The 8,347-nt window shown below is 37.5% G+C and overlaps 1 protein-coding gene across 1 annotated transcript in view; it reads left to right on the top strand.

Moving 5' to 3' along the window:
* Positions 1-8,347, top strand: part of LOC108016898 (uncharacterized) — a 76,561-nt gene that overhangs the window by 57,988 nt on the left and 10,226 nt on the right. The gene's annotated exons all lie outside the window — the stretch shown is intronic.

The raw sequence follows: 8,347 nt of genomic DNA on the forward strand, positions 1-8,347 counted from the left end.
ATGAAAAATTTTGTCAAAAAATAAATTTTCCTAAATGTGATGGGGATCGATAGCAATTGAAGCAAGCTGCTCAAAACAGTCGGTCTTTTGGCTGTACGCCTTGATTTGACTAAACTACGACTGAAAAACCACTAAAAAATGAGTATTTTTGACCAAAATCTGAATCCCAAAAAAAACCGAGCTACCCCCTTACAAAAAATGAAAAATTTTGTCAAAAAATAAATTTTCCTAAATGTGATGGGGATCGATAGCAATTGAAGCAAGCTGCTCAAAACAGTCGGTCTTTTGGCTGTACGCCTTGATTTGACTAAACTACGACTGAAAAACCACTAAAAAATGAGTATTTTTGACCAAAATCTGAATCCCAAAAAAAACCGAGCTACCCCCTTACAAAAAATGAAAAATTTTGTCAAAAAATAAATTTTCCTAAATGTGATGGGGATCGATAGCAATTGAAGCAAGCTGCTCAAAACAGTCGGTCTTTTGGCTGTACGCCTTGATTTGACTAAACTACGACTGAAAAACCACTAAAAAATGAGTATTTTTGACCAAAATCTGAATCCCAAAAAAAAACCGAGCTACCCCCTTACAAAAAATGAAAAATTTTGTCAAAAAATAAATTTTCCTAAATGTGATGGGGATCGATAGCAATTGAAGCAAGCTGCTCAAAACAGTCGGTCTTTTGGCTGTACACCTTGATTTGACTAAACTACGACTGAAAAACCACTCAAAAATGAGTATTTTTGACCAAAATCTGAATCCCAAAAAAAACCGAGCTACCCCCTTACAAAAAATGAAAAATTTTGTCAAAAAATAAATTTTCCTAAATGTGATGGGGATCGATAGCAATTGAAGCAAGCTGCTCAAAACAGTCGGTCTTTTGGCTGTACGCCTTGATTTGACTAAACTACGACTGAAAAACCACTAAAAAAATGAGTATTTTTGACCAAAATCTGAATCCCAAAAAAAACCGAGCTACCCCCTTACAAAAAATGAAAAATTTTGTCAAAAAATAAATTTTCCTAAATGTGATGGGGATCGATAGCAATTGAAGCAAGCTGCTCAAAACAGTCGGTCTTTTGGCTGTACGCCTTGATTTGACTAAACTACGACTGAAAAACCACTAAAAAATAAGTATTATTATAAATCTGAATCCCAAAAAAAAACCGAGCTACCCCCTTACAAAAAATGAAAAATTTTGTCAAAAAATAAATTTTCCTAAATGTGATGGGGATCGATAGCAATTGAAGCAAGCTGCTCAAAACAGTCGGTCTTTTGGCTGTACGCCTTGATTTGACTAAACTACGACTGAAAAACCACTAAAAAATGAGTATTTTTGACCAAAATCTGAATCCCAAAAAAAACCGAGCTACCCCCTTACAAAAAATGAAAAATTTTGTCAAAAAATAAATTTTCCTAAATGTGATGGGGATCGATAGCAATTGAAGCAAGCTGCTCAAAACAGTCGGTCTTTTGGCTGTACACCTTGATTTGACTAAACTACGACTGAAAAACCACTCAAAAATGAGTATTTTTGACCAAAATCTGAATCCCAAAAAAAACCGAGCACCCCCTTACAAAAAATGAAAAATTTTGTCAAAAAATAAATTTTCCTAAATGTGATGGGGATCGATAGCAATTGAAGCAAGCTGCTCAAAACAGTCGGTCTTTTGGCTGTACGCCTTGATTTGACTAAACTACGACTGAAAAACCACTAAAAAATGAGTATTTTTGACCAAAATCTGAATCCCAAAAAAAACCGAGCTACCCCCTTACAAAAAATGAAAAATTTTGTCAAAAAATAAATTTTCCTAAATGTGATGGGGATCGATAGCAATTGAAGCAAGCTGCTCAAAACAGTCGGTCTTTTGGCTGTACACCTTGATTTGACTAAACTACGACTGAAAAACCACTCAAAAATGAGTATTTTTGACCAAAATCTGAATCCCAAAAAAAACCGAGCACCCCCTTACAAAAAATGAAAAATTTTGTCAAAAAATAAATTTTCCTAAATGTGATGGGGATCGATAGCAATTGAAGCAAGCTGCTCAAAACAGTCGGTCTTTTGGCTGTACGCCTTGATTTGACTAAACTACGACTGAAAAACCACTAAAAAATGAGTATTTTTGACCAAAATCTGAATCCCAAAAAAAACCGAGCTACCCCCTTACAAAAAATGATAAATTTTGTCAAAAAATAAATTTTCCTAAATGTGATGGGGATCGATAGCAATTGAAGCAAGCTGCTCAAAACAGTCGGTCTTTTGGCTGTACGCCTTGATTTGACTAAACTACGACTGAAAAACCACTAAAAAATGAGTATTTTTGACCAAAATCTGAATCCCAAAAAAAACCGAGCTACCCCCTTACAAAAAATGAAAAATTTTGTCAAAAAATAAATTTTCCTAAATGTGATGGGGATCGATAGCAATTGAAGCAAGCTGCTCAAAACAGTCGGTCTTTTGGCTGTACGCCTTGATTTGACTAAACTACGACTGAAAAACCACTAAAAAATGAGTATTTTTGACCAAAATCTGAATCCCAAAAAAAACCGAGCTACCCCCTTACAAAAAATGAAAAATTTTGTCAAAAAATAAATTTTCCTAAATGTGATGGGGATCGATAGCAATTGAAGCAAACTGCTCAAAACAGTCGGTCTTTTGGCTGTACGCCTTGATTTGACTAAACTACGACTGAAAAACCACTAAAAAATGAGTATTTTTGACCAAAATCTGAATCCCAAAAAAAACCGAGCTACCCCCTTACAAAAAATGAAAAATTTTGTCAAAAAATAAATTTTCCTAAATGTGATGGGGATCGATAGCAATTGAAGCAAGCTGCTCAAAACAGTCGGTCTTTTGGCTGTACACCTTGATTTGACTAAACTACGACTGAAAAACCACTCAAAAATGAGTATTTTTGACCAAAATCTGAATCCCAAAAAAAACCGAGCACCCCCTTACAAAAAATGAAAAATTTTGTCAAAAAATAAATTTTCCTAAATGTGATGGGGATCGATAGCAATTGAAGCAAGCTGCTCAAAACAGTCGGTCTTTTGGCTGTACGCCTTGATTTGACTAAACTACGACTGAAAAACCACTAAAAAATGAGTATTTTTGACCAAAATCTGAATCCCAAAAAAAACCGAGCTACCCCCTTACAAAAAATGATAAATTTTGTCAAAAAATAAATTTTCCTAAATGTGATGGGGATCGATAGCAATTGAAGCAAGCTGCTCAAAACAGTCGGTCTTTTGGCTGTACGCCTTGATTTGACTAAACTACGACTGAAAAACCACTAAAAAATGAGTATTTTTGACCAAAATCTGAATCCCAAAAAAAACCGAGCTACCCCCTTACAAAAAATGAAAAATTTTGTCAAAAAATAAATTTTCCTAAATGTGATGGGGATCGATAGCAATTGAAGCAAGCTGCTCAAAACAGTCGGTCTTTTGGCTGTACGCCTTGATTTGACTAAACTACGACTGAAAAACCACTAAAAAATGAGTATTTTTGACCAAAATCTGAATCCCAAAAAAAACCGAGCTACCCCCTTACAAAAAATGAAAAATTTTGTCAAAAAATAAATTTTCCTAAATGTGATGGGGATCGATAGCAATTGAAGCAAGCTGCTCAAAACAGTCGGTCTTTTGGCTGTACGCCTTGATTTGACTATACTACGACTGAAAAACCACTAAAAAATGAGTATTTTTGACCAAAATCTGAATCCCAAAAAAAACCGATCTACCCCCTTACAAAAAATGAAAAAATTTGTCAAAAAATAAATTTTCCTAAATGTGATGGGGATCGATAGCAATTGAAGCAAGCTGCTCAAAACAGTCGGTCTTTTGGCTGTACGCCTTGATTTGACTAAACTACGACTGAAAAACCACTAAAAAATGAGTATTTTTGACCAAAACCTGAATCCCAAAAAAATACCGATGTACCCCTAATAAAAAATGAAAAATTTTGTCAAAAAATAAATTTTCCTAAATGTGATGGGGATCGATAGCAATTGAAGCAAGCTGCTCAAAACAGTCGGTCTTTTGGCTGTACGCCTTGATTTGACTAAACTACGACTGAAAAGCCACTAAAAAATGAGTATTTTTGACCAAAACCTGAATCCCAAAAAAGTCCGAGCTACCCCCTTACAAAAAATCAAAAAATTTGTCAAAAAATAAATTTTCCTAAATGTGATGGGGATCGTTAGCGATTGTTTCAAGCTGCTCAAAACAGTCGGTCTTTTGGCTGTACGCCTTGATTTGACTAAACTACGACTGAAAAACCACTAAAAATTGAGTATTTTTGACCAAAATCTGAATCCCAAAAAAATACCGATGTACCCCTTATAAAAAATGAAAAATTTTGTCAAAAAATAAATTTTCCTATATGTGATGGGGATCGATTGCAATTGAAGCAAGCTGCTCAAAACAGTCGGTCTTTTGGCTGTACGCCTTGATTTGACTAAACTACGACTGAAAAACCACTAAAAAATGAGTATTTTTGACCAAAATCTGAATCCCAAAAAAACCGAGCTTATAAAAAATGCGAAAATTGGTCCAAAAATAAATTTGCCTAAAAGTGATGACGACGGTGAGCCTAGATTGTAAGCTGCTCAGAACAGTCGGTCTTTTTGTTGCGCGCCTAGATTTGACTAAATTACGACTGAAAAACGGCTTAAAATAAATTTTTTTTTCGTCAAAAAAATTAAAGGCTTCTTAACATTTTTTCAGTCAGACACCAGGCAAACAGAAATCATAGCAAGTGGCAGCTAGTACTTTTAGCAAGTGAACTTAAATAACTATTTATTTTCAAGATGGCGGCCCTTAACATATTTCCCCACCCCTTTTTGACCAATAGGAATCAATCTACATGGGAAAGAACCGTTAGTTGTGAGCAAAAAGCAGACTAGAGATGAGCAACCATGGCCGTTTCAAGTGCTTGTCACGATCTTGTCACGAAGTAACAGTTAAGTCCTATTTATTAGCTTAGGCCGTGCCAAAAGGAAGAAATCACTGGGGCATCTCTAAGTAAGCTTGGAATAAGCTAATCAGCTGATCGTTTTACACCTACTAAACGTTTATGTTCGCCTGGTGTCTGAAATTAAGAAACCAAGCAATTTGACCAATTTCTTGACGAGCAAATGAGGTATTTTGGTTTTATGATTTCTATAAATTGACATTTCAATGAGGTCTGAAATTTAATTTCTTGATCTTTGACACCAGGTTAACATAATCCGTAGCAGGTGGCTGCTGGGTTTTAACATTTTCTTAATGGAAGAGAACCGTTAGTTTAGTGTAAGCCGACCAGAGGTGAGCTATCACTTGGTCGGCAACAAAAGGCCTTACGTACTTTCAAGTGGCACACCTCTAGTAAGGCCTTAAAAACTAATCGTTGGCCACCTACGAATTTTCCTGTTTACCTGGTGTTTGAAATTGAAAAATTGCTAGTTTACTTCAACAAATTGAAGGGATTCGAAACTAATTTTTAGTCAAAGTGGTGGAATTATGGGTCTGAGACACCAGGCGAACAGAAAACTTAGCAAGTGACAGCTGGTTGCTAAAAGTAAACTTAAATAACTGTTCATTTTCAAGATGGCGGCCCTTTACATATTTCCCCTCCCTCTTTTGACCAATGGGCATTGATCTCCATGGGAAAGAACCGTTAGTTGTGAGCTAAAAGCAGACTAGAGATGAGCAACCATGGCCGTTTCACGAGCCTTTCACGATATTGTCACGATCTTCTCACGATATGCACGAAATAACAGTTAAATCCTATGTATTTGCTTAGGCCGTGCCAAAGAAAAGAAATCACGAGAGCATCTCTAAGTAAGCTTGGATTAAGCTAATCAGCTGATCGTTTTTCACCTACTAAACGTTTATGTTCGCCTGGTGTCTGAAATTAAGAAATCAGGCAATTTGACTATTTTCTCGACGAGAAAATAAGTTATTTTGGATTTTCAATTTCTATTGATTTTGATTGTATTAAATTAGATTAGATTAATTTATCAATTAAATGATTGGGATCGTTAGCATTGCTAGTATGCTGGTCAAAAAATAGAATTGATTTTAAGTGATTGATATAATCCTTTCATTGTCGGTAATTAAAAGCAATAAATAAAAATCACACAAAGACAGGCGACGGAAGTACGTCTGAAAAGCTGGGATTTTGAAAGCCAATCAATTTGTCTATGGACATTAGAAAATAAACCAAGTAATTATACGTTGAATATGCAGTTTGTCATTTTTTTGATCGGTTAGCAATTAAGTAAACCTCACCGGACTTGCTTTTCGTGCTGGCATTTTGACTTACGCAAATGTCAAAATGCAAACTAAGCCAATTGCGAAACGTTTAAGTTGAGCAAATAAATGCAATCAATTGACAAGCGACAACAAAGAGCATAACTTAATAATACCATGGGCAACAACAAGCTGAACAACACGAGATATACAATGATAAAATCATACAATGCCAATTGGTCGCATGCAAATGAGCGTTGAAAATGAAATCGCCTTAAAATCTATGGAAATGCGCTTAAGTGCTTAAGCGTCAGGCACACACATACACACACACACACACACACACACACACTCGGGCATTTAAGCACCCCTACAATCACGCATGCGGGGGTGGTGGGGGGCTTAGTGGGGTTTGGAACAAAGCATGGATTAAAACAAACATGGCTCTAACCACGTGTCCGTGTGGCCACGTATCCTTGTTTTTCCCTGTCTGTGTGGGTGTCTGAGCTGATGTCTGTGTGTGTGTGTGTGTGTGTGCCTCTGTGTCTGTGTGAGTGCGACATCATGCGTAGATTTATTCAGGCTAGGCCAACAAAAAATGGCAACAAAATACAAAAAGAATTCCAACAGTTGGCAACAGTTTCCGAGCAAATAAAGCGGACATACGGCAGATAAAGCCACACTCAGCAATTTATTTATTCAAGAACAGGGTACATATAAAATGAATAATAAATATGATATTATAAATATCTAAAAATTTTAAATGATTTCAATCCCAGCAATCCCAATAAAAGTGCCCTATTTTTACATCATAATGTTTTAATCTAGAACAGCGATCGGTAGGGATCAGTTCTGCTCAGTTGCTGCCGCCACACAAACAGTGTGGAACGGCGGTCTCACTCAAATTAAAGACACAATGCCATTTTATTGTGTGCAGACCCCTGATCTAGAATATTTGGATTCACAACTTTACAAAATAATATAAAATATATGGATATCTACATTCTTTCTTTGTATTTTAAGAAAAATTTAAATTATTTCAAATGGGAAAAATAATAAGAGTTAAAATATACTGGAATTCCCATTTACTTTTCACTTATTAAAAAAAAATCACCCTTTATTTTATGTGTTGGCACACGCAACGTAAACAATTCGGTTCGCTTTTTGTCCGGGAGGTTTGGCATCATTTTTATGACCCATGTTGCATACATTTTAAGCAGCTTAAGTTTGCATTGTGGTTGGCCGAAAGGGGGGGATTGTTTTGCGGCGGGGAGCTTAATAGAGGGTAGGGGGCTTTCGGAGGCTGGGGCATTTGTCATTTGCTAATTGCTTGGCCGGCTAAACAAAATTGTTGCAAAGCAATTAGCAAAAGCGCCGGACGGAAATGGAGAGGGGCGAATGGCTCAGAAAGGCGCCGCGAATCGATAACGATAAATGGCATCGATGCGACCCAGTTTCCGGTGTCGTCTCATTCGAATATTTCAAATATTTCAATCAACTGGCCAAACAACGTTTTGCTTCGCCCCCGCCCCGCCCCCTTTTGCAATCACTTTTCCAACGAGCGTGAAAATTGAGTGCCAACTGTGTGGGAAGTTTGGATGGCGAAAAGGGCGGTCGGTCGGCAGAAGGAGGCGTGGCGCGAAATGTGAATACGGAAAATAGCTATTCGAGTGTCAAATCAAATGTCAATGGTGAGTGGATGGGGGGGGAATGGGGGCTTTTGTGGGGTAGTCGAGCCATTTTAATGACATCTTCCAAAGTGTTTGCCAGTGCAATTTGGCGACACACGCCCCCGTTTCTCCTATTCCGCCGCCCTACTGTCGCGTCCATAGTTCCCCCAATTTCCACCCCGAGTATATGCCTTTGGCAGAGCAACAACAACTCGCAGCGCAGCCCCCCGTAATCATCGCCATCGGCAGCCGTCATTGGGGGTTCCATCGGCATTGGGTCCATAATTAACACCACTAGGAGTTGCAATTTGGAGTGCATTGTTGTCGTTCCCGATGTTTCAGCGGGGGCGTCAGTCGCCAATCGCCAATCCCCATAATACGGCTCAATCTCGATTCGGAGATGACTGCGTGATCAGCCAGAAATCTGTTTGGCCTCGCCA

The sequence above is a fragment of the Drosophila suzukii genome, chromosome X (assembly GCF_043229965.1).
Source record: "Drosophila suzukii chromosome X, CBGP_Dsuzu_IsoJpt1.0, whole genome shotgun sequence".
NCBI lineage: Eukaryota > Metazoa > Arthropoda > Insecta > Diptera > Drosophilidae > Drosophila > Drosophila suzukii.